Source organism: Strix uralensis, unplaced genomic scaffold, assembly GCF_047716275.1.
Source record: "Strix uralensis isolate ZFMK-TIS-50842 unplaced genomic scaffold, bStrUra1 scaffold_149, whole genome shotgun sequence".
Classification (NCBI taxonomy): Eukaryota; Metazoa; Chordata; class Aves; order Strigiformes; family Strigidae; genus Strix; species Strix uralensis.
The window spans coordinates 49,634-74,439 of NW_027436782.1; positions in this window are offsets into that span (position 1 = coordinate 49,634).

Here is a 24,806-nt window from a genome sequence, read left to right on the forward strand (position 1 = left end):
TGGACATGTCACTATGGGGGCCATACCACAGTGTGCAGCAGGTCAGTAGTGGCCACGTCACTGTGGGGCCATGTCACAGTGTGCAGCCAATCAGTGATGGGCATGTCACAGTGAGCAACAGGCCACAGGTGACCATGTCACTGTGGGGGCTATGTCACAGTGGGCAGCAGATCAGTGGTGGCCATGTCACTATGGGGGCCATGTCACAGTGGGCAGAAGGTCAGTGGTGGCCATGTCACTATGGGGGCCATGTCACAGTGGGCAGCTGGTCAGTAGTGGCCACGTCACTGTGGGGCCATGTCACAGTGTGCAGCAGGTCAGTGATGGCCATGTCACAGTGAGCAACAGGCCACTGGTTGCCATGTCACTGTGGGGTCTATGTCACAGTGGGCAGCAGGTCAGTGCTGGCCATGTCACTGTGGGGGCCATGTCACAGTGGGCAGCAGGTCAGTAGTGGCCATGTCAATGTGAGGTCATGTCACAGTGTGCAGCAGGTCAGTGGTGGCCATGTCACAGTGAGCAACAGGCCACTGGTTGCCATGTCACTGTGGGGGCTATGTCACAGTGGGCAGCAGGTCAGTTGTGGCCATGTCACTATGGGGGCCGTGTCACAGTGGGCAGCAGGTCAGTGGTGGCCATGTCACTGAGGGGCCATGTCACAGTGTGCAGCAGGTCAGTGATGGCCATGTCACAGTAAGCAAGAGGCCACTCGTTGCCATGTCACTGTGGGGGATATGTCACAGTGGGCAGCAGGTCATTGCTGGCCATGTCATTATGGTGGCCATGTCACAGTGTGCAGCAGGTCAGTGGTGGCCATGTCACTATGGGGGCCATGTCACAGTGGGCAGCAGGTCAGTGGTGGCCATGTCACTATGCGTCCATGTCACAGTTGGCAGCATGTCAGTGGTGGCCATGTCACTATGGGAGCTATGTCACATTGGGTAGCAGGTCAGTGGTGGCCATGTCACTGTGGGGCCATGTCACAGTTTGCAGCAGGTCAGTGGTGGCCATGTCACAGTGAGCAACAGGCCACTGGTTGCCATGTCACTGTGGGGGCTATGTCACAGTGTGCAGCAGGTCAGTGCTGGCCATGTCACTATGGGGGCCATACCACGGTGTGCATCAGGTCAGTAGTGGCCACGTCACTGTGGAGCCATGTCACAGTGTGCAGCAGGTCAGTGATGGGCATGTCACAGTGAGCAACAGGCCACAGGTGGCCATGTCACTGTGGGGGCTATGTCACAGTGGGCAGCAGGTCAGTTGTGGCCATGTCACTATGGGGGCCATGTCACAGTGGGCAGCATGTCAGTGGTGGCCATGTCACTATGGGGGCTATGTCACATTGGGCAGCAGGTCAGTGGTGGTCATGTCACTGTGAGGTCATGTCACAGTGGGCAGCAGGTCAGTGGTGGCCATGTCACTATGGGGGCCATGTCACAGTGGGCAGCAGGTCAGTTGTGGCCATGTCACTGTGAGGTCATGTCACAGTGTGCAGCAGGTCAGTGGTGGCCATGTCACAGTGAGCAACAGGCCACTGGTTGCCATGTCACTGTGGGGGCTATGTCACAGTGGGCAGCAGGTCAGTGGTGGCCATGTCACTATGGGGGCCATGTCACAGTGGGCAGCAGGTCAGTGGTGTCCATGTCACTGTGAGGTCATGTCACAGTGTGCAGCAGGTCAGTGGTGGCCATGTCACAGTGAGAATCAGGCCACTGGTTGCCATGTCACTGTGGCGCTATGTCACAGTGGGCAGCAGGTCAGTGGTGGCCATGTCACTATGGGGGCCGTGTCACAGTGGGCAGCAGGTCAGTGGTGGCCATGTCACTATGGGGGCCATGTCACTGTGGGCAGCAGGTCAGTAGTTGCCACGTCACTGAGGGGCCATGTCACAGTGTGCAGCAGGTCAGTGATGGCCATGTCACAGTAAGCAAGAGGCCACTCGTTGCCATGTCACTGTGGGGGATATGTCACAGTGGGCAGCAGGTCAGTGCTGGCCATGTCATTATGGTGGCCATGTCACAGTGTGCAGCAGGTCAGTGGTGGCCATGTCACTATGGGGGCCATGTCACAGTGGGCAGCAGGTCAGTGGTGGCCATGTCACTATGCGTCCATGTCACAGTGGGCAGCATGTCAGTGGTGGCCATGTCACTATGGGAGCTATGTCACATTGGGTAGCAGGTCAGTGGTGGCCATGTCACTGTGGGGCCATGTCACAGTTTGCAGCAGGTCAGTGGTGGCCATGTCACAGTGAGCAACAGGCCACTGGTTGCCATGTCACTGTGGGGGCTATGTCACAGTGGGCAGCAGGTCAGTGGTAGCCATGTCACTATGGGGGCCATGTCACAGTGGGCAGCAGGTCAGTGGTGGCCATGTCACTATGGGGGCCATGTCACAGTGCTCAGCAGGTCAGTAGTGGCCACGTCACTGTGGGGCCATGTCACAGTGTGCAGCAGGTCAGTGATGGCCATGTCACAGTGAGCAACAGGCCACTGGTTGCCATGTCACTGTGGGGCCTATGTCACAGTGGGCAGCAGGTCAGTTGTGGCCATGTCACTATGGGTCCATGTCACAGTGGGCAGCAGGTCAGGGTGGCCATGTCACTATGGGGGCTATGTCACATTGGGCAGCTCGTCAGCGGTGGCCATGTCACTGTGAGGTCATGTCACAGTGTGCAGAAGGTCAGTGGTGGCCATGTCACAGTGAGCAACAGGCCACTGGTTGCCATGTCACTGTGGGGGCTATGTCACAGTGGGAAGCAGGTCAGTGCTGGCCATGTCACTATGGGGGCCATGTCACAGTGGGCAGCAGGTCAGTGGTAGCCATGTCACTAGGGGAGCTATGTCACTTTGGGCAGCAGGTCAGTGGTGGTCATGTCACTGTGAGGTCTATGTCACAGTGTGCAGCAGGCCACTGGTTGCCATGTCACTGTGGGGTCTATGTCACCGTGGGCAGCAGGTCAGTGGCGGCCATGTCACTATGGGGGCCATGTCACAGTGGGCAGCAGGTCAGTGGTGGCCATGTCACTGTGAGGTCATGTCACAGTGTGCAGCAGGTCAGTGGTGGCCATGTCACAGTGAGCAACAGGCCACTGGATGCCATGTCACTGTGGGGGCTATGTCACAGTGGGCAGCAGGTCAGTGATGGCCATGTCACTATGGGGGCCATGTCACAGTGTGCAGCAGGTCAGTGGTGGCCATGTCACAGTGAGAAACAGGCCACTGGTTGCCATGTCACTGTGGGGGCTATGTCACAGTGGGCAGCATGTCAGTGGTGCCCATGTAACTGTGGGGGCCATGTCACAGTGGGCAGCATGTCAGTGCTGGCCAGGTCACTATGGGGGCCATGTCACAGTGGGTAGCAGGTCAGTGGTGGCCAGGTCACTGTGGGGCTATGTCACAGTGGTCAGCGGATCAGTGGTGGCCATGTCACTGTGGGGACCATGTCACAGTGTGCAGCAGGTCAGTAGTGGCCACGTCACGGTGGGGCCATATCACAGTGTGCAGCAGGTCAGTGATGGGCATGTCACAGTGAGCAACAGGCCACAGGTGGCCATGTCACTGTGGGGGCTATGTCACAGTGGGCAGCAGGTCAGTGGTGGCCATGTCACTATGGGGGCCATGTCACAGTGGGCAGCAGGTCAGTAGTGGCCACGTCACTGTGGGGCCATGTCACAGTGTGCAGCAGGTCAGTGATGGCCATGTCACAGTGAGCAACAGGCCACTGGTTGCCATGTCACTGTGGTGGCTATGTTACAGTGGGAAGCAGGTCAGTGGTGGCCATGTCACTGTGGGGGCCATGTCACAGTGGGCAGCAGGTCAGTGGTGGCTATGTCACTGTGAGGTCATGTCACAGTGTGCAGCAGGTCAGTGGTGGCCATGTCACAGTGAGCAACAGGCAACTGGTTGCCATGTCACTGTGGGGGATATGTCACAGTGGGCAGCAGGTCAGTGCTGGCCATGTCACTATGGGGGCCATGTCACAGTGGTCAGCAGGTCAGTGGTGGCCATGTCACTATGGGGGCTATGTCACATTGGGCAGATGGTCAGTGGTGGTCATGTCAGTGTGAGCTCATGACACAGTGTGCAGCAGGCCACTGGTTGCCATGTCACTGTAGGGTCTATGTCACAGGGGGCAGCAGGTCAGTGGTGCCCATGTCACTTTGAGGTCATGTCACAGTGTGCAGCAGGTCAGTGGTGGCCATGTCACAGTGAGAAACAGGCCACTGGTTGCCATGTCACTGTGGGGGCTATGTCACAGTGGGCAGCAGGTCAGTGGTGGCCATGTCACTATGGGGGCCATGTCACAGTGGGCAGCAGGTCAGTGGTGGCCATGTCACTATGGGGGCCATGTCACAGTGGGCAGCAGGTCAGTACTGGCCACGTCACTGTGGGGCCATATCAAAGTGTGCAGCAGGTCAGTGATGGCCATGTCACAGTGAACAACAGGCCACTGTTTGCCATGTCACTGTGGGGGCCATGTCACAGTGGGCAGCAGGTCAGTAGTGGCCTGTCACTGTGAGGTCATGTCACAGTGTGCAGCAGGTCAGTGGTGGCCATGTCACAGTGAGCAACAGGCCACTGGTTGCCATGTCACTGTGGGGACTATGTCACAGTGGGAAGCAGATCACTGCTGGCCATGTCACTATGGGGGCCATGTCACAGTGGGCAGCAGGTCGGTGGTGGCCATGTCACTATGGGGGCCATGTCACAGTGGCAGCAGGTCAGTAGTGGCCACCTCACTGTGGGGCCATGCCACAGTGTGCAGCAGGTCAGTGATGGCCATGTCACAGTGAGCAACAGGCCACTGCTTGCCATGTCACTGTGGGGGCTATGTCACAGTGGGCAGCAGGTCAGTGGTGGCCATGTAACTGTGGGGGCCATGTCACAGTGGGCAGCAGGTCAGTGGTGGCCATGTCACTATGGGGGCCATGTCACAGTGGGCAGCAGGTCAGTAGTGGCCACGTCACTGTGGGGCCATGTCAAAGTGTGCAGCAGGTCAGTGATGGCCATGTCACAGTGGGGAGCAGGTCAGAGCTGGCCATGTCACTATGGGGGCCATGTCACAGTGGGCAGCAGGTCAGGGTGGCCATGTCACTATGGGGGCTATGTCACATTGGGCAGCAGGTCAGTGGTGGCTATGTCACTGTGAGGTCATGTCACAGTGTGCAGCAGGTCAGTGGTGGCCATGTCACAGTGAGCAACAGGCAACTGGTTGCCATGTCACTGTGGGGGATATGTCACAGTGGGCAGCATGTCAGTGGTGGCCAGGTCACTATGGGGGCCATGTCACAGTGGGTAGCAGGTCAGTGGTGGCCAGGTCACTGTGGGGACCATGTCAAAGTGGGCAGCAGGTCAGTTGTGGCCATGTCACTATGGGTCCATGTCACAGTGGGCAGCATGTCAGTGGTGGCCATGTGACTATGGGAGCTATGTCACATTGGGTAGCAGGTCACTGGTGGCCAAGTCACTGTGGGGCCATGTCACAGTTTGCAGCAGGTCAGTGGTGGTCATGTCACAGTGAGCAACAGGCCACTGGTTGCCATGTCACTGTGGGGGCTATGTCACAGTGGGCAGCAGGTCACTGCTGGCCATATCACTATGGGGGCCATGTCACAGTGGCAGCAGGTCAGTAGTGGCCATGTCACAGTGAGCAACAGGCCACTGGTTGCCATGTCACTGTGGGGGCTATGTCACAGTGGGCAGCAGTTCAGTGGTGGCCATGTCACTGTTGGGGGCCATGTCACAGTGGGCAGCAGGTCAGTGGTGGCCATGTCACTTTGAGGTCATGTCACAGTGTGCAGCAGGTCAGTGGTGGCCATGTCACAGTGAGAAACAGGCCACTGGTTGCCACGTCACTGGTGGAGCTATGTCAGAGTGGGCAGCATGTCAGTGGTGCCCATGTCACTATGGGGGCCATGTCACAGTGGGCAGCATGTCAGTGGTGGCCAGGTCACTATGGGGGCCATGTCACAGTGGGTAGCAGGTCAGTGGTGGCCAGGTCACTGTGGGGGCCATGTCACAGTGTGCAGCAGGTCAGTGATTGCCATGTCACAGTGAGCAACAGGCCACTGGTTGCCATGTCACTGTGGGGGCTATGTCACAGTGGGCAGCAGGTCAGTTGTGGCCATGTCACTATGGGTCCATGTCACAGTGGGCAGCAGGTCAGTGGTGGCCATGTCACTGTGGGGACCATGTCACAGTGGGCAGCAGGTCAGTTGTGGCCATGTCACTATGGGTCCATGTCACAGTGGGCAGCAGGTCAGTGGTGGCCATGTCACTATGGAAGCTATGTCACATTGGGCAGCAGGTCAGTGGTGGCCATGTCACTATGGGGGCCATGTCACAGTGGGCAGCATGTCAGTGGTGGCCAGGTCACTATGGGGGCCATGTCACAGTGGGTAGCAGGTCAGTGGTGGCCAGGTCACTCTGGGGCTATGTCACAGTGGTCAGCGGATCAGTGGTGGCCATGTCACTGTGGGGACCATGTCACAGTGGGCAGCAGGTCAGTTGTGGCCATGTGACTATGGGTTCATGTTACAGTGGGCAGCAGGTCAGTGGTGGCCATGTCACTATGGGGCTATGTCACAGTGGGCAGCAGGTCAGTGGTGTCCATGTCACTGTGAGGTCATGTCACAGTGTGCAGCAGGTCAGTGGTGGCCATGTCACAGTGAGCAACAGGCCACTGGTTGCCATGTCACTGTGGGGAATATGTCACAGTGGGCAGCTGGTCAGTGCTGGCCATGTCACTATGGGGCCATGTCACAGTGGGCAGCAGGTCAGTGGTGGCCATGTCACTGTGGGGGCCATGTCACAGTGGGCAGCAGGTCAGTTGTGGCCATGTCACTATGGGTCCATGTCACAGTGGGCAGCAGGTCAGTGGTGGCCATGTCACTATGGGGCTATGTCACATTGGGCAGCAGGTCAGTGGTGGCCATGTCACTGTGAGGTCATGTCACAGTGTGCAGCAGGTCAGTGGTGGCCTTGTCACAGTGAGCAACAGGCCACTGGTTGCCATGTCACTGTGGGGGATAAGTCACAGTGGGCAGCAGGTCAGTTGTGGCCATGTCACTATGGGTCCATGTCACAGTGGGCAGCAGGTCAGTGGTGGCCATGTCACTATGGGGGCCATGTCACAGTGGGCAGCAGGTCAGTGGTGGCCATGTCACTATGGGGGCCATGTCACAGTGGGCAGCAGGTCAGTACTGGCCACGTCACTGTGGGGCCATATCAAAGTGTGCAGCAGGTCAGTGATGGCCATGTCACAGTGAGCAACAGGCCACTGGTTGCCATGTCACTGTGGGGACTATGTCACAGTGGACAGCAGGTCAGTGCTGGCCATGTCACTATGGGGCCATGTCACAGTGGGCAGCAGGTCAGTGGTGGCCATGTCACTGTGGGTGCCATGTCACAGTGGGCAGCAGGTCAGTTGTGGCCATGTCACTATGGGTCCATGTCACAGTGGGCAGCAGGTCAGTGGTGGCCATGTCACTATGGGGATATGTCACATTGGGCAGCAGGTCAGTGGTGGCCATGTCACTGTGAGGTCATGTCACAGTGTGCAGCAGGTCAGTGGTGGCCATGTCACAGTGAGCAACAGGCCACTGGTTGCCATGTCACTGTGGGGGCTATGTCACAGTGGGCAGGAGGTCAGTGGTGGCCATGTCACTATGGGGGCCATGTCACAGTGGGCAGCAGGTCAGTGGTGGCCATGTCACTGTGGTGGCAATGTCACAATGGGCAGCAGGTCAGTGGTGGCCATGTCACTATGGGGGCTGTGTCACAGTGGGCAGCTGGTCAGTGATGGCCATGTCACAGTGAGTAACAGGCCACTGGTTGCCATGTCACTGTGGGGGATAAGTCACAGTGGGCAGCAGGTCGGTTGTGGCCATGTCACTATGGGTCCATGTCACAGTGGGCAGCAGGTCAGTGGTGGCCATGTCACTATGGGGGCTGTGTCACAGTGGGCAGCTGGTCAGTGGTGGCCATGTCACTGTGAGGTCATGTCACAGTGTGCAGCAGGTCAGTGGTGGCCATGTCACAGTGAGCAACAGGCCACTGGTTGCAATGTCACTGTGAGGGCTATGTCACAGTGGGCAGCAGGTCAGTGGTGGCCATGTCACTATGGGGGCCATGTCACAGTGGGCAGCAGGTCAGTGGTGGCCATGTCACAGTGAGTAACAGGCCACTGGTTGCCATGTCAGTGTGGGGGCTAATTCACAGTGGGCAGCAGGTCAGTTGTGGCCATGTCACTATGGGTCCATGTCACAGTGGGCAGCAGGTCAGTGGTGGCCATGTCCCTATGGGGGCCATGTCACTGTGGGCAGCAAGTCAGTCATGGCCATGTCACTATGGGGGCCATGTCACTGTGGGCAGAGGGTCAGTGGTGGCCATGTCACTGTGGGGGCCATGTCACTGTGGGCAGCAGGTCAATGGTGGCCATGTCACTATGGGGGCTATTTCACAGTGGGCAGCAGGTCAGTGGTGTCCATGTCACTGTGAGGTCATGTCACAGTGTGCAGCAGGTCAGTGATGGCCATGTCACAGTGAGCAACAGGCCACTGGTTGCCATGTCACTGTGGGGACTATATCACAGTGGGCAGCAGGTCAGTGCTGGCCATGTCACTATGGGGCCATGTCACAGTGGGCAGCAGGTCAGTGGTGGCCATGTCACTGTGGGGGCCATGTCACAGTGGGCAGCAGGTCAGTTGTGGCCATGTCACTATGGGTCCATGTCACAGTGGGCAGCAGGTCAGTGGTGGCCATGTCACTATGGGGCTATGTCACATTGGGCAGCAGGTCAGTGGTGGCCATGTCACTGTGAGGTCATGTCACAGTGTGCAGCAGGTCAGTGGTGGCCATGTCAGAGTGAGCAACAGGCCACTGGTTGCCATGTCACTGTGGGGGCTATGTCACAGTGGGAAGCAGGTCACTGCTGGCCATGTCACTATAGGGGCCATGTCACAGTGGGCAGCAGGTCAGTGGTGGCCATGTCACTGTGGGGGCCATGTCACAGTGGGCAGCAGGTCAGTGGTGGCCATGTCACTATGGGGCTATGTCACATTGGGCAGCAGGTCAGTGGTGGCCATGTCACTGTGAGCTCATGTCACAGTGTGCAGCAGGTCAGTGGTGGCCATGTCACAGTGAGCAACAGGCCACTGGTTGCCATGTCACTGTGGGGGCTATGTCACAGTGGGCAGCAGGTCAGTGGTGGCCATGTCACTATGGGGGCCATGTCACAGTGGGCAGCAGGTCAGTGGTGGCCATGTCACTGTGGGGGCAATGTCACAGTGGGCAGCAGGTCAGTGGTGGGCATGTCACTATGGGGGCCATGTCACAGTGGGCAGCAGGTCAGTACTGGCCACGTCACTGTGGGGCCATATCAAAGTGTGCAGCAGGTCAGTGATGGCCATGTCACAGTGAGCAACAGGCCACTGGTTGCCATGTCACTGTGGGGACTATGTCACAGTGGACAGCAGGTCAGTGCTGGCCATGTCACTATGGGGCCATGTCACAGTGGGCAGCAGGTCAGTGGTGGCCATGTCACTGTGGGTGCCATGTCACAGTGGGCAGCAGGTCAGTTGTGGCCATGTCACTATGGGTCCATGTCACAGTGTGCAGCAGGCCAGAGGTGGCCATGTCACTATGGGGATATGTCACATATTTCAGCAGGTCAGTGGTGGCGATGTCACTGTGAGGTCATGTCACAGTGTGCAGCAGGTCAGTGGTGGCCATGTCACAGTGAGCAACAGGCCACTGGTTGCCATGTCACTGTGGGGGCTATGTCACAGTGGGCAGGAGGTCAGTGGTGGCCATGTCACAATGGGGGCCATGTCACAGTGGGCAGCAGGTCAGTGGTGGCCATGTCACTGTGGTGGCAATGTCACAGTGGGCAGCAGGTCAGTGGTGGCCATGTCACTATGGGGGCTGTGTCACAGTGGGCAGCTGGTCAGTGATGGCCATGTCACAGTGAGTAACAGGCCACTGGTTGCCATGTCACTGTGGGGGATAAGTCACAGTGGGCAGCAGGTCAGTTGTGGCCATGTCACTATGGGTCCATGTCACAGTGGGAGGCAGGTCAGTGGTGGCCATGTCACTATGGGGGCTGTGTCACAGTGGGCAGCTGGTCAGTGGTGGCCATGTCACTGTGAGGTCATGTCACAGTGTGCAGCAGGTCAGTGGTGGCCATGTCACAGTCAGCAACAGGCCACTGGTTGCAATGTCACTGTGAGGGCTATGTCACAGTGGGCAGCAGGTCAGTGGTGGCCATGTCACTATGGGGGCCATGTCACAGTGGGCAGCAGGTCAGTGGTGGCCATGTCACAGTGAGTAACAGGCCACTGGTTGCCATGACAGTGTGGGGGCTAAGTCACAGTGGGCAGCAGGTCAGTTGTGGCCATGTCACTATGGGTCCATGTCACAGTGGGCAGCAGGTCAGTGGTGGCCATGTCCCTATGGGGGCCATGTCACAGTGGGCAGCAAGTCAGTCGTGGCCATGTCACTATGGGGGCCATGTCACTGTGGGCAGAGGGTCAGTGGTGGCCATGTCACTGTGGGGGCCATGTCACTGTGGGCAGCAGGTCAATGGTGGCCATGTCACTATGGGGGCTATTTCACAGTGGGCAGCAGATCAGTGCTGGTCATGTCACAATGGGGGCCATGCCACAGTGGGCAGCAGGTCAGTGGTGGCCATGTCACTATGGGGGCCATATCACAGTGGGCAGCAGGTCAGTGGTGGCCATGTCACTGTGAGGTCATGTCACAGTGTGCAGCAGGTCAGTGGTCGCCATGTCACAGTGAGCAACAGGCCACTGGTTGCCATGTCACTGTGGGGGCTATGTCACAGTGGGCAGCAGGTCAGTTGTGGCCATGTCACAGTGAGAAACAGGCCACTGGTTGCCATGTCACTGTGGGGACTATGTCACAGTGGGCAGCAGGTCAGTGCTGGCCATGTCACTATGGGGCCATGTCACAGTGGGCAGCAGGTCAGTGGTGGCCATGTCACTATGGGGCTTATGTCACATTGGGAAGCAGGTCAGTAGTGGCCACGTCACTGTGGGGCCATGTCAAAGTGTGCAGCAGGTCAGTGATGCCCATGTCACAGTGAGCAACAGACCACTGGTGGCCATGTCACTGTGGGGCCTATGTCACAGTGGGCAGCAGGTCAGTGGTGGCCATGTCACTATGGGAGCCATGTCACAGTGGGCAGCAGGTCAGTGGTGGGCATGTCACTGTGGGGGCCATGTCACAGTGGGCAGCAGGTCAGTAGTGGCCACATCACTGTGGGGCCATGTCACAGTGTGCAGCATGTCAGTGTTGGCCATGTCACAGTGAGTAACAGGCCACTGCTTGCCATGTCACTGTGGTGGCTATGTCACAGTGGGCAGCAGGTCAGTGCTGCTCATGTCACAATGGTGGCCATGCCACATTGGGCAGCAGATCAGTGGTGGCCATGTCATTATGGGGGCCATATCACAGTGGGCAGCAGGTCAGTGGTGGCCATGTCACTGTGAGGTCATGTCACAGTGTGCAGCAGGTCAGTGGTGGCCATGTCACAGTGAGCAATAGGCCACTGGTTGCCATGTCACTGTGGGGGCCATGTCACAGTGGGCAGCATGTCAGTGGTGGCCAGGTCACTATGGGGGTCATGTCACAGTGGGTAGCAGGTCAGTGGTGGCCAGGTCACTATGGGGCTATGTCACAGTGGTCAGCGGATCAGTGGTGGCCATGTCACTGTGGGGACCATGTCACTGTGGGCAGTAGTCAGTTGTGGCCATGTGACTATGGGTCCATGTTACAGTGGGCAGCAGGTCAGTGGTGGCCATGTCACTATGGGGTCTATGTCACAGTGGGCAGCAGGTCAGTGGTGGCCATGTCACTGTGAGGTCATGTCACAGTGTGCAGCATGTCAGTGGTGGCCATGTCACAGTGAGAAACAGGCCACTGGTTGCCATGTCACTGTGGGGACTATGTCACAGTGGGCAGCAGGTCAGTGCTGGCCATGTCACTATGGGGCCATGTCACAGTGGGCAGCAGGTCAGTGGTGGCCATGTCACTGTGGGGGCCATGTCACAGTGGGCAGCAGGTCAGTTGTGGCCATGTCACTATGGGTCCATGTCACAGTGGGCAGCAGGTCAGTGGTGGCCATGTCACTATGGGGCTATGTCACATTGGGCAGCAGGTCAGTGGTGGCCATGTCACTGTGAGGTCATGTCACAGTGTGCAGCAGGTCAGTGGTGGCCATGTCAGAGTGAGCAACAGGCCACTGGTTGCCATGTCACTGTGGGGGATAAGTCACAGTGGGCAGCAGGTCAGTTGTGGCCATGTCACTATGGGGGCTATGTCACAGTGGGCAGCAGGTCAGTGGTGGCCATGTCACTGTCGGGCAATGTCACAGTGGGCAGCAGGTCAGTGGTGGCCATGTCACTATGGGTCCATGTTACAGTGGGCAGCAGGTCAGTGGTGGCCATGTCACTATGGGGGCTATGTCACAGTGGGCAGCAGGTCAGTGGTGGCCATGTCACTGTGAGGTCATGTCACAGTGTGCAGCAGGTCAGTGGTGGCCTTGTCAGAGTGAGCAACAGGCCACTGGTTGCCATGTCACTGTGGGGGTATGTCACAGTGGGCAGCAGGTCAGTGGTGGCCATGTCACTATGGGGGCCATGTCACAGTGGGCAGCAGGTCAGTACTGGCCACGTCACTGTGGGGCCATATCAAAGTGTGCAGCAGGTCAGTGATGGCCATGTCACAGTGAGCAACAGGCCACTGGTTACCATGTCACTGTGGGGACTATGTCACAGTGGGCAGCAGGTCAGTGCTGGCCATGTCACTATGGGGCCATGTCACAGTGGGCAGCAGGTCAGTGGTGGCCATGTCACTGTGGGGGCCATGTCACAGTGGGCAGCAGGTCAGTTGTGGCCATGTCACTATGGGTCCATGTCACAGTGGGCAGCAGGTCAGTGGTGGCCATGTCACTATGGGGATATATCACATTGGGCAGCAGGTCAGTGGTGGCCATGTCACTGTGAGGTCATGTCACAGTGTGCAGCAGGTCAGTGATGGCCATGTCACAGTGAGTAACAGGCCACTGGTTGCCATGTCACTGTGGGGGATAAGTCACAGTTGGCAGCAGGTCAGTTGTGGCCATGTCACTATGGGTCCATGTCACAGTGGGCAGCAGGTCAGTGGTGGCCATGTCACTATGGGGGCTGTGTCACAGTGGGCAGCTGGTCAGTGGTGGCCATGTCACTGTGAGGTCATGTCACAGTGTGCAGCAGGTCAGTGGTGGCCATGTCACAGTGAGTAACAGGCCACTGGTTGCCATGTCACTGTGGGGGCTAAGTCACAGTGGGCAGCAGGTCAGTTGTGGCCATGTCACTATGGGTCCATGTCACAGTGGGCAGCAGGTCAGTGCTGGCCATGGCCCTATGGGGGCCATGTCACAGTGGGCAGCAGGTCAGTGGTGGCCATGTCACTATGGGGGCCATGTCACTGTGGGCAGAGGGTCAGTGGTGGCCATGTCACTGTGGGGGCCATGTCACTGTGGGCAGCAGGTCAATGGTGGCCATGTCACTATGGGGGCTATGTCACAGTGGGCAGCAGGTCAGTGATGGCCATGTCACAGTGAGTAACAGGCCACTGGTGGCCATGTCACTGTGGGGGCTAAGTCACAGTTGACAGCAGGTCATTTGTGGCCATGTCACTATGGGTCCATGTAACAGTGGGCAGCAAGTCAGTGGTGGCCATGTCACTATGGGGGCTATGTCACATTGGGCAGCGGGTCAGTGGTGGCCATGTCACTATGGGGGCTATGTCACAGTGGGCAGCAGGTCAGTGATGGCCATGTCACAGTGAGCAACAGGCCACTGGTTGCCATGTCACTGTGGGCGCCATGTCACAGTGAGCAGCAGGTCAGTTGTGGCCATGTCACTATGGGGGCCATGTCACAGTAGGCAGCAGTTCACTGGTGGCCATGTCACTATGTGGGCTATGTCACATTGGGCAGCTGGTCAGTGCTGGCCATGTCACTGTGAGGTCATGTCACAGTGAGCAACAGGCCACTGGTTGCCATGTCACTGTGGGGGCTATGTCACAGTGGGCAGCAGGTCAGTCATGGCCATGTCACAGTGAGCAACAGGCCACTGGTTGCCATGTCACTGTGGGGGCAATGTCACAGTGGGCAGCAGGTCAGTGCTGGTCATGTCACAATTGGGGCCATGCCACAGTGGGCAGCAGGTCAGTGGTGGCCATGTCACTATGGGGGCCATATCACAGTGGGCAGCAGGTCAGTGGTGGCCATGTCACTGTGAGGTCATTTCACAGTGTGCAGCAGGTCAGTGGTGGCCATGTCACAGTGAGCAACAGGCCACTGGTTGCCATGTCACTGTGGGGGCTATGTCACAGTGGGCAGCAGGTCAGTTGTGGCCAAGTCTCTATGGGGTCCATGTCACAGTGTGCAGAAGGTTAGTGGTGGCCATGTCACTATGGGGGCCATATCACAGTGGGCAGCAGGTCAGTGGTGGCCATGTCACTGTGAGGTCATGTCACAGTGTGCAGCACGTCAGTGGTGGCCATGTCACAGTGAGCAACAGGCCACTGGTTGCCATGTCACTGTGGGGGCTATGTCACAGTGGGCAGAAGGTCAGTTGTGGCCAAGTCTCTATGGGGGCCATGTCACAGTTGGCAGCATGTCAGTGGTGCCCATGTCATTATGGGGGCCATGTCACAGTGGTCAGCGGATCAGTGGTGGCCATGTCACTGTGGGGACCATGTCACAGTAGGCAGCAGGTCATTTGTGGCCATGTCACTATGGGTCCATGTCACAGTGGGCAGCAGGTCAGTGGTGGCCATGTCACTACGGGGGCTATGTCACATTGGGCAGCAGGTCAGTGGTGGCCATGTGACTGTGAGGTCATGTCACAGTGAGCAACAGGCCACTGGTTGCCATGTCACTGTGGGGGCTATGTCACAGTGGGCAGCAGGTCAGTGGTGGCCATGTCACTATGGGGGCCATGTCACAGTGGGCAGCAGGTCAGTAGTGGCCACATCACTGTGGGGCCATATCACAGTGTGCAGCAGGTCAGTGATGGCCATGTCACAGTGAGCAACAGGCCAATGGTTGCCATGTCACTGTGGGGGCTATTTCACAGTGGGCAGCAGGTCAGTGCTGGTCATGTCACAATGGGGGCCATGCCACAGTGGGCAGCAGGTCAGTGGTGGCCATGTCACTGTGAGGTCATGTCACAGTGTGCAGCAGGTCAGTGGTGGCCATGTCACAGTGAGCAACAGGCCACTGGTTGCCATGTCACTGTGGGGGCTATGTCACAGTGGGCAGCAGGTCAGTGGTGGCCATGTCACTATGGGGGCCATATCACAGTGGGCAGCAGGTCAGTGGCGGCCATGTCACTGTGAGGTCATGTCACAGTGTGCAGCAGGTCAGTGGTGGCCATGTCACAGTGAGCAACAGGCCACTATTTGCCATGTCACTGTGGGCGCCATATCACAGTGAGCAGCAGGTCAGTTGTGGCCATGTCACTATGGGGGCCACGTCACAGTAGGCAGCAGTTCACTGGTGGCCATATCACTATGGGGGCTATGTCACAGTGTGCAGCAGGTCCGTGGTGGCCATGTCACTATGAGGGCTATGTCACAGTGGGTAGCAGGTCAGTGGTGGCCAAGTCACTGTGGGGGCCATGTCACAGTGGTCAGCGGGTCAGTGGTGGCCATGTCACAGTGAGGTCATGTCACAGTGTGACGCAGGTCAGTGATGGCCATGTCACACTGAGCAAAAGGCCACTGGTTGCCATGTCACTGTGGTGGGCAGTCACAGTGGGCAGCAGGTCAGTGGTGGCCATGTCACTGTGGGTGCTACATCGCAGTGTGCAGCAGGTCAGTGGTGGCCATGTCACTGTGAGGTCATGTCACAGTGTGCAGCAGGTCAGTGGTGGCCATGTCACAGTGAGCAACAGGCCACTGGTTGCCATGTCACTGTGGGGGCTATGTCACAGTGGGCAGCAGGTCAGTGCTGGCCATGTCACTGTGGGGGCCATGTCAGAGTGGGCAGCGGGTCAGTGGTGGCCATGTCACTTGTGGCCATGTCACAGTGAGCAGCAGGTCAGTTGTGGCCATGTCACTGTGGGGGACATTTCACAGTGGTCAGCGTGTCAGTTGTGGCCATATCACCGTGGGGGCCATGTCACATTGGGCAGCAGGTCAGTGGTGGCCATGCACTGTGGGGGCCATGTCACAGTGGTCAGCGGGTCAGTGGTGGCAATGTCACTGGGGGGGCCATGTCACAGTGGGCAGCATGTCAGTGGTGATCATGTTAATGTTTGGGACATGTCACAGTGGGGAGCAGGTCAGTGGTGGCCATGTCACTGTGGTGGCCAGTCACAGTGGGCATCGGGCAGTGGTGATCATGGTACTGTTTCGGACATGTCACAGTGGGCAGCAGGTCAGTGGTGGCCATGTCACTGTGGGGGCAATGTCACAGTGGGCAGCAGGTCAGTGGTGGCCATGTCACTATGGGTGCCATGTCACAGTGGGCAGCAGGTCAGTGATGGCCATGTAACAGTGAGTAACATGCCACTGGTTGCCATGTCACTGTGGGGGCTAAGTCACAGTGGGCAGCAGGTCAGTTGTGGCCATGTCACTATGGGTCCATGTCACAGTGGGCAGCAGGTCAGTAGTGGCCATGTCACTATGGGGGCTGTGTCACAGTGGGCAGCTGGTCAGTGGTGGCCATGTCACTGTGAGGTCATGTCACAGTGTGCAGCAGGTCAGTGGTGGCCATGTCACAGTGAGCAACAGGCCACTGGTTGCCATGTCACTGTGGGGGCTATGTCACAGTGGGCAGCAGGTCAGTGGTGGCCATGTCACTATGGGAGCCATGTCACAGTGGGCAGCAGGTCAGTGGTGGCCATGTCACAGTGAGTAACAGGCCACAGGTTGCCATGTCACTGTGGGGGCTAAGTCACAGTGGGCAGCAGGTCAGTTGTGGCCATGTATCTATGGGTCCATGTCACAGTGGGCAGCAGGTCAGTGGTGGCCATGTCCCTATGGGGGCCATGTCACAGTGGGCAGCAGGTCAGTGGTGGCCATGTCACTATGGGGGCCATGTCATTGTGTGCAGCAGGTCAGTGGTGGCCATGTCACTGTCGGGCAATGTCACTGTGGGCAGCAGGTCAGTGGTGGCCATGTCACTGTGGGGGCCACGTCACAGTGGTCAGTGGGTCAGTGGTGGCCATGTCACTCTGAGGTCATGTCATAGTGGGCAGCAGATCAGTTGTGGCCATGTCACAATCACCAACAGTCCACTGGTTGCCATGTCACTGTGGTCGCCAATCACAGTGGGCAGCATATCAGTCGTGGCCATGTCACTGTGAGGTCATGTCACAGTGTGCAGCAGTTCAGTGGTGGCCATGTCACAGTGAGCAACAGGCCACTGGTTGCCATGTCACTGTGGGCACCATGTCACAGTGAGCAGCAGGTCAGTTGTGGCCATGTCACTATGGGGGCCATGTCAGAGTGGGCAGCGGGTCAGTGATGGCCATGTCACAGTGAGGTTATGTCACAGTGTGCAGCAGGTCAGTGGTGTCCATGTCACAGTGAGCAACAGGCCCCTGGTTGCCATGTCACTGTGGGGGCTACGTCACAGTGGGCAGCAGGTCAGTGCTGGCCATGTCACTGTGGGGGCCATGTCAGAGTGGGCAGCGGGTCAGTGATGGCCATGTCACTTGTGGCCATGTCACAGTGAGCAGCAGGTCACTTGTGGCCATGTCACTGTGGGGGACATTTCACAGTGGTCAGTGGGTCAGTAATTGCCACGTCACTGTGGGGCCATGTCACAGTGTGACGCAGGTCAGTGATGGCCATGTCACAGTGAGCAAAAGGCCACTGGTTGCCATGTCACTGTGAGGGCTATGTCACAGTGGGCAGCAGGTCAGTGGTGGCCATGTCACTATGGGGGCTATGTCACAGTGGGCAGCAGTTCAGTGGTGGCCATGGCACTATGGGGGCCATGTCACAGTGGTCAGCGGGTCAGTAGTGGCCACGTCACTGTGGGGCCATTTCACAGTGTGCAGCAGGTCAGTGATGGCCATGTCACAGTGAGTAACAGGCCACTGGTTGCCATGGCACTGTGGGGGCTATGTCACAGTGCGCAGCAGGTCAAATGTAGCCATGTCACTATGGGGGCCATGTCACAGTGGGCAGCAGGTCAGTGGTGGCCATGTCACTATGTGGGCTATGTCACATTGGGCAGCTGGTCAGTTGTGGCCATGTCACTATGTGGGCCATGTCACAGTGGGCAGCAGGTCAGTGGTGGACATGTCACTATGGGGGCCATGTCACATTGGGCAGCAGGTCAGTGGTGGCCATATCACTGTGGGGGCCATGTCACAGTGGTCAGCGGGTCAGTGGTGGCAATGTCACTGGGGGGGCCATGTCACAGTGGGCAGCATGTCAGTGGTGATCATGTTAATGTTTGGGACATGTCACAGTGGGGAGCAGGTCAGTGGTGGCCATGTCACTGTGTTGGCCAGTCACAGTGGGCATCGGGCAGTGGTGATCATGGTACTGTTTCGGACATGTCACAGTGGTCAGAGTGTCAGTGGTGGCCATGTCACTGTGGGTGCTACATCACAGTGTGCAGCAGGTCAGTGGTGGCCATGTCACAGTGAGTAACAGGTCACTGGTTGCCATGTCACTGTGGGGCCTATGTCACAGTGGGCAGCAGGTCAGTGCTGGCCATGTCACTGTGGGGGCCATGTCACAGTGGGCAGCGGGTCAGTGGTGGCCATGTCACTTGGGGCCATGTCACAGTGAGCAGCAGGTCAGTTGTGGCCATGTCACTGTGGGGGACATTTCACAGTGGTCAGCATGTCAGTTGTGGCCATGTCACTATGGGGGCCATGTCATAGTGGGCAGCAGGTCAGTGGTGGCCATGTCACTATGGGGTCCAGGTCACAGTGGGCAGCAGGTCAGTGGTGGCCATGTCACTGTGAGGTCATGTCACAGTGTGCAGCAGGTCAGTGGTGGCCATGTCACAGTGAGCAACAGTCCACTTGTTGCCATGTCACTGTGGGGGCTATGTCACAGTGGGCAGCAGGTCAGTTGTGGCCATGTCACTATGGGGGCCATGTCACAGTGGGCAGCAGGGCAGTGGTGGCCATGTCACAGTGGGGGCCATGTCACAGTGGTCAGAGGGTCAGTGGTGGCCATGTCACTGTGGGGGCCATGTGACAGTGGTCACCGGGTCAGTGGTGGCCATGTCACTGTGAGGTCATGTCACAGTGGGCAGCAGATCAGTTGTGGCCATTTTACAATGAGCAACAGGCCACTGGTTGCCATGTCACTGTGGGGGGTATGTCACAGTGGGCAGAAGGTCAGTGGTGGCCATGTCACTATGGGGGCCATGTCACAGTGGTCAGCGTTGCAGTGGTGGCCACGTCCCTGTGGGGGCCATGTCACAGTGGTCAGCGGGTCAGTGGTGGCCACGTCACTGTGGGGCCATGTCACAGTGGTCAGCGGGTCAGTGGTGGCCATGTCACTGTGAGGTCATTTCACAGTGTGCAGCAGGTCTAGTGGTGGCCATGTCACAGTGAGCAACAGGCCACTGGTTGCCATGTCACTGTGGTGGGTATGTCACAGTGGGCAGCAGGTCAGTAGTGGCCATGTCACTATGGGGGCCATGTCACAGTGGTCAGCGTGTCAGTGGTGGCCATGTCACTATGGGGGCCATGTCACAGTGGGCAGCAGGTCAGTGGTGGCCATGTCACTATGGGGGCCATGTCACAGTGTGCAGCAGGTCAGTGGTGGCCATGTCACTATGGGGGCTATGTCACAGTGGGCAGCAGGTCAGTGCTCGCCATGTCACTATGGGGGGCATGTCACAGTGGGCAGCAGGTCAGTGGTGGCCATGTCACTGTGGGGGCCATGTCACAATGGTCAGCGGGTCAGTGGTGGTCATGTCACTGTGTGGTCATGTCACAGTGGGCAGCAGATCAGTTGTGGCCATGTCACAATGACCAACAGTCCACTGATGGCCATGTCACTGTGGTGGCGAGTCACAGTGGGCAGCAGGACAGTTGTGGCCAAGTCACAATGAGCAACAGTCCACTGGTGGCCATGTCATTGTGGTGGCTGGTCACAGTGGGCAGCAGGTCAGTGGTGCCCATGTCACTATGGGGGCCATGTCACAGTGGGCAGCAGGTCAATGGTGGCCATGTCACTATGGGGGCCATGTCACAGTGGGCAGCAGGTCAGTGGTGGCCATGTCACTATGGGGGCCATGTCATAGTGGGCAGCAGGTCAGTAGTAGCCATGTCACTAAGGGGGCCATGTCACAGTGGGCAGCAGGGCAGTGGTGGCCATGTCACTATGGGGGCCATGTCACTATGGGGGCCATGTCACAGTGGGCAGCAGGTCAGTGGTGGCCATGTCACTATGGGGTCCATGTCACAGTGGGCAACAGGTCAGTTGTGGCCATGTCACTATGGGGGCCATGTCATAGTGGGCAGCAGGTCAGTGGTGGCCATGTCACTATGGGGTCCAGGTCACAGTGGGCAGCAGGTCAGTGGTGGCCATGTCACTATGGGGGCTATGTCACAGTGGGCAGCAGGTCAGTGCTGGCCATGTCACTGTGGGGGCCATGTCACAGTGGTCAGCGGGTCAGTGGTGGCCATATCAGTGTGATGCCATGCCACATTGGGCAGCAGATCAGTTGTGGCCATGTCACAATTAGCAACAGTCCACTGGTGGCCATGTCACTGTGGTGGTCAGTCACAGTGGGCAGCAGGTCAGTGGTGGCCACGTCACTGTGGGGCCATGTGACAGTGGGCAGCATGTCAGTAGTGATCATGTTAGTCTATGGGACATGTCACAGTGGGGAGCAGGTCAGTGGTGGCCATGTCACTGTGAGGTCATGTCACAGTGTGCAGCAGGTCAGTGGTGGCCATGTCACAGTGAGCAACAGTCCACTTGTTGCCATGTCACTGTGGGGGCTATGTCACAGTGGGCAGCAGGTCAGTTGTGGCCATGTCACTATGGGGGCCATGTCACAGTGGGCAGCAGGGCAGTGGTGGCCATGTCACAGTGGGGGCCATGTCACAGTGGTCAGAGGGTCAGTGGTGGCCATGTCACTGTGGGGGCCATGTGACAGTGGTCACCGGGTTAGTGGTGGCCATGTCACTGTGAGGTCATGTCACAGTGGGCAGCAGATCAGTTGTGGCCATTTTACAATGAGCAACAGGCCACTGGTTGCCATGTCACTGTGGGGGGTATGTCACAGTGGGCAGAAGGTCAGTGGTGGCCATGTCACTATGGGGGCCATGTCACAGTGGTCAGCGTTGCAGTGGTGGCCACGTCCCTGTGGGGGCCATGTCACAGTGGTCAGCGGGTCAGTGGTGGCCACGTCACTGTGGGGCCATGTCACAGTGGTCAGCGGGTCAGTGGTGGCCATGTCACTATGTGGGCTATGTCACATTGGGCAGCTGGTCAGTGGTGGCCATGTCACTGTGAGGTCATTTCACAGTGTGCAGCAGGTCTAGTGGTGGCCATGTCACAGTGAGCAACAGGCCACTGGTTGCCATGTCACTGTGGTGGGTATGTCACAGTGTGCAGCAGGTCAGTAGTGGCCATGTCACTATGGGGGCCATGTCACAGTGGTCAGCGTGTCAGTGGTGGCCATGTCACTATGGGGGCCATGTCACAGTGGGCAGCAGGTCAGTGGTGGCCATGTCACTATGGGGGCCATGTCACAGTGTGCAGCAGGTCAGTGGTGGCCATGGCACTATGGGGGCTATGTCACAGTGGGCAGCAGGTCAGTGCTCGCCATGTCACTATGGGGGGCATGTCACAGTGGGCAGCAGGTCAGTGGTGGCCATGTCACTGTGGGGGCCATGTCACAATGGTCAGCGGGTCAGTGGTGGTCATGTCACTGTGTGGTCATGTCACAGTGGGCAGCAGATCAGTTGTGGCCATGTCACAATGACCAACAGTCCACTGATGGCCATGTCACTGTGGTGGCGAGTCACAGTGGGCAGCAGGACAGTTGTGGCCAAGTCACAATGAGCAACAGTCCACTGGTGGCCATGTCATTGTGGTGGCTGGTCACAGTGGGCAGCAGGTCAGTGGTGCCCATGTCACTATGGGGGCCATGTCACAGTGGGCAGCAGGTCAATGGTGGCCATGTCACTATGGGGGCCATGTCACAGTGGGCAGCAGGTCAGTGGTGGCCATGTCACTATGGGGGCCATGTCATAGTGGGCAGCAGGTCAGTAGTAGCCATGTCACTAAGGGGGCCATGTCACAGTGGGCAGCAGGGCAGTGGTGGCCATGTCACTATGGGGGCCATGTCACAGTGGGCAGCAGGTCAGTGGTGGCCATGTCACTATGGGGGCTATGTCACAGTGGGCAGCAGGTCAGTGGTGGCCATGTCACTGTGGGGTCCATGTCACAGTGGTCAGAGTGTCAGTGGTGGCCATGTCACTGTGGGGGCCATGTAACAGTGGTCAGAGTGTCAGTGGTGGCCATATCACTGTAGGGGCCATGTCACAGTGTGTAGCGGGTCAGTGGTGGCCATGTCACTGTGGGGGCCATGTCACAGTGTTCAGCGGGTCAGTGGTGGCCATGTCACTGTGGTGGCCATGTCACTGGTGTTAAAGGGTCAGTGGTGGCCATGTCACTGTGAGGTCATGTCACAGTGTGCAGCAGATCAGTTGTGGCCATGTCACAATGAGCAACAGTCCACTGGTGGCCATGTCACTGTGGTGGCCAGTCACAGTGGGCAGCAGATCAGTGGTGGCCACGTCACTGTGGGGCCATGTGATAGTGGGCAGCATGTCAGTATTGATCATGTTACTGTATGGGACATGTCACAGTGGGGAGCAGGTCAGTGGTGGCCATGTCACAGTGAGCAACAGGCCACTGGTTGCCATGACACTGTGGGGGGTATGTCACATTGGGCAGCATGTCAGTGGTGGCCATGTCACTGTGAGGTCATGTCACAGTGGGCAGCAGATCAGTTGTGGCCATTTTACAATGAGCAACAGGCCACTGGTTGCCATGTCACTGTGGGGGGTATGTCACAGTGGGCAGAAGGTCAGTGGTGGCCATGTCACTATGGGGGCCATGTCACAGTGGTCAGCGTTGCAGTGGTGGCCACGTCCCTGTGGGGGCCATGTCACAGTGGTCAGCGGGTCAGTGGTGGCCACGTCACTGTGGGGCCATGTCACAGTGGTCAGCGGGTCAGTGGTGGCCATGTCACTATGTGGGCTATGTCACATTGGGCAGCTGGTCAGTGGTGGCCATGTCACTGTGAGGTCATTTCACAGTGTGCAGCAGGTCTAGTGGTGGCCATGTCACAGTGAGCAACAGGCCACTGGTTGCCATGTCACTGTGGTGGGTATGTCACAGTGGGCAGCAGGTCAGTAGTGGCCATGTCACTATGGGGGCCATGTCACAGTGGTCAGCGTGTCAGTGGTGGCCATGTCACTATGGGGGCCATGTCACAGTGGGCAGCAGGTCAGTGGTGGCCATGTCACTATGGGGGCCATGTCACAGTGTGCAGCAGGTCAGTGGTGGCCATGTCACTATGGGGGCTATGTCACAGTGGGCAGCAGGTCAGTGCTCGCCATGTCACTATGGGGGGCATGTCACAGTGGGCAGCAGGTCAGTGGTGGCCATGTCACTGTGGGGGCCATGTCACAATGGTCAGCGGGTCAGTGGTGGTCATGTCACTGTGTGGTCATGTCACAGTGGGCAGCAGATCAGTTGTGGCCATGTCACAATGACCAACAGTCCACTGATGGCCATGTCACTGTGGTGGCGAGTCACAGTGGGCAGCAGGACAGTTGTGGCCAAGTCACAATGAGCAACAGTCCACTGGTGGCCATGTCATTGTGGTGGCTGGTCACAGTGGGCAGCAGGTCAGTGGTGCCCATGTCACTATGGGGGCCATGTCACAGTGGGCAGCAGGTCAATGGTGGCCATGTCACTATGGGGGCCATGTCACAGTGGGCAGCAGGTCAGTGGTGGCCATGTCACTATGGGGGCCATGTCATAGTGGGCAGCAGGTCAGTAGTAGCCATGTCACTAAGGGGGCCATGTCACAGTGGGCAGCAGGGCAGTGGTGGCCATGTCACTATGGGGGCCATGTCACAGTGGGCAGCAGGTCAGTGGTGGCCATGTCACTATGGGGGCTATGTCACAGTGGGCAGCAGGTCAGTGGTGGCCATGTCACTGTGGGGTCCATGTCACAGTGGTCAGAGTGTCAGTGGTGGCCATGTCACTGTGGGGGCCATGTAACAGTGGTCAGAGTGTCAGTGGTGGCCATATCACTGTAGGGGCCATGTCACAGTGTGTAGCGGGTCAGTGGTGGCCATGTCACTGTGGGGGCCATGTCACAGTGTTCAGCGGGTCAGTGGTGGCCATGTCACTGTGGTGGCCATGTCACTGGTGTTAAAGGGTCAGTGGTGGCCATGTCACTGTGAGGTCATGTCACAGTGTGCAGCAGATCAGTTGTGGCCATGTCACAATGAGCAACAGTCCACTGGTGGCCATGTCACTGTGGTGGCCAGTCACAGTGGGCAGCAGATCAGTGGTGGCCACGTCACTGTGGGGCCATGTGATAGTGGGCAGCATGTCAGTATTGATCATGTTACTGTATGGGACATGTCACAGTGGGGAGCAGGTCAGTGGTGGCCATGTCACAGTGAGCAACAGGCCACTGGTTGCCATGTCACTGTGGGGGCCATGTCACAGTGGTCAGCGGGTCAGTGGTGGCCATATCAGTGTGAGGCCATGCCACAT